A 2,449-nucleotide genomic window follows, 5' to 3' on the forward strand; every position below is an offset into this window, starting at 1 on the left:
TTTTTTGTTCTTAATGCTACCACTTCATATTTCGTGCTTCTAGTTTCCTTGGAAACAGCCGTGAGGGTGTTTGGATTGACTTGGCCATCTAGATATTTGGATACTGGCAAACCACGTCGGACAACAACTCCAGCGGTGGAGAATGCGAGCTGGAGTCGATGAATGGCAGGGAAAGCTTTCATTAGCTTTGATTAAAAGGGACACCGTTTATTCCTCTCCTCCTCTGGTGAACTATCGGCAGTGTCAGTGATAAACACATTCTGTGATAACATAGTATTTAATACCACATTTATTTATGCGTGAATATATTACTTTTTTCGTTGTAGTTTTTATGTGTCCTTCGAATCAATGTTGGTGTTTTTTCTGCTGCCGTCGCATTTGGGTTATGATGTAGCGGCCCCTGGTGGATTCCTGAGGTACTGACACGTTTTTGTCAGTCAAACAAACACAAAGAGACTACATGTACATAAGTCGGGTGTTGAAGCTGTAATCATATTACAGTACTATGTTTTGAATTAAGTGTCAATGCTTTCAATAGTTATTTTATTACTGTTGATTTATAACTATGTTTGTTTTCCTTTTATTTTATGAAAGATTTGATCTATTTTATTTTTGGATCAGACCAGTCCATTGCCACATGTAAACAGTGAGACAGACTCTACGTTGAACTAAATTAAATCATGACTTATTTGCTGTGATTTCTGCCCCATTTCTGGATATCAACCACACGATAAAAAAAAACAAAGAGGAGAGGCAGATATGTAAGCATATATACGATTGATTTGTCAATATTATAATATTTTTTTAGCAACAATGCAACTAAAAACAGAAGATTGCCTTTTACCAAATAACTGATTTACACAATATGGGGTTTAATTGATACCTCGGTCAAGTCATTTATGTGTTTTTTTACGGCCAGAAATGAATGATATTTGGAGAGGGAATGTATAATACTGTTAATCAAAGACATAGCTCGGAGACAGAGGGAATAGGGCCGTACAGCTCAATAATTGTTTTGTATTCATGACTGTTTCTTGACCATCTATTTCGCAAAGCCGTCTATGCAAATGTTGGATCCTTTCACAAAAATCTTTCTCGTACATTTTCAAGTGGTCGTCTTTCACATCCCATAGTTGTTTTTTTAAAGCTTTACAATTTCTGTTATAAAAATTATTATTGCTTTGATTATTATTATTATTATTATTATTATTATTATGTATAGTGTGATCATTCTGTTACTGGCAATTGCTTGCATTTCATCTGTCAAGTTATTGTACAAAGTGTAAGAAAGAATTTTTAAGACTAATAATAAATTATATTTATATGCAACACTGAATCTCATAAGGTCGCTGTTTGTGTCTTTCTTGTCTTACTCTTTTCTTTTGCGATAACTTTAAACTTGAATAGTCCCTCTCCAACACACACAGATACCAATACAAGTAAACAAGTCTTTAACCAATACATGGTCGAAAGGAAATAACACAAACTTAAAGGTGTACTTATAAAGACAAACAATTATTTCATAAGGGAAAGTTATCTTTATCCACTCGTAGACGTACAGTACAGTGTATGTGGGCGTTAACAATGCACCATCAAGACACCGGTTAAAGTCATCACAAAGGTTATACTAGACTTTATAATTCGCATGAAATAGTCAAATGAAACTTCCAATAGAGGTCATCAACCGGACTTGAACCCCGGTCTCCAGGGGGTTAGGCATAGTGCACCCTACTGCACCACTGAGGCAATTTCATTTCAAAATAATCAATCATCAATAAAGAGGATATACATGACATTAAAATGTATGTGTGTATTTCTATTATTTCCCTTATGTTTAAGGGGTAACAGTGTTACCCCTTATGTTTTTTTTCATGACGACCAAAAAAAACAACAGTGTTACCCCCTTTATGTTTTTTTTCATGACGACCAATAAAAAACAACAATGTTACCCCTTATGTTTTTTTTCATGACGACCAATAAAAAAAGGAACAGTGTTACCCCTTATGTTTTTTTTCATGACGACCAATAAAAAAAGGAACAGTGTTACCCCTTATGTTTTTTTTCGTGACTACCAAAGAAAAACGACAGTGTCACCCCTCATGTTTCATTTGATAAAAACGACAGTGTTACACTGTCGTTTTTTATTGGCCGTCATGAAAAAAAACATAAGGGGTAACACTGTTGTTTTTATTGGTCGTCATGAAAAAAAACATAAGGGGTAAGACTGCTGTTTTTTATTGGTCGTCATGAAATAAACATAAGGGGTAACACTGTTGTTTTTCTTTGGTCGTCATGAAAAAAACCACAAGGGGTAACACTGTCGTTTTTTATTGGTCGTCATGAAAAAAAACAACAGTGTTACCCCTTGTTTTTTTCATGATGACTGATAAAAAACGACAGTGTTACCCCTTATCTTTTATTTGACAAAGACAACAGTGTTACCCCTTAT

At 34.7% G+C, this 2,449-nt stretch overlaps 1 protein-coding gene across 1 annotated transcript in view; it reads left to right on the forward strand.

Moving 5' to 3' along the window:
* Window positions 1-1,336, forward strand: part of LOC132455909 (netrin receptor UNC5C-like) — a 7,845-nt gene extending 6,509 nt beyond the window's left edge. Inside the window, exon 5 of the mRNA XM_060049985.1 lies at window positions 1-1,336. This exon is cut by the window's left edge and continues 614 nt beyond it. The gene's annotated coding sequence lies outside the window, so the exon portion shown is untranslated.
* The last annotated feature ends 1,113 nt before the right edge of the window (window positions 1,337-2,449 follow it).

The sequence above is a fragment of the Gadus macrocephalus genome, chromosome 4 (assembly GCF_031168955.1).
Source record: "Gadus macrocephalus chromosome 4, ASM3116895v1".
Lineage (NCBI taxonomy): Eukaryota > Metazoa > Chordata > Actinopteri > Gadiformes > Gadidae > Gadus > Gadus macrocephalus.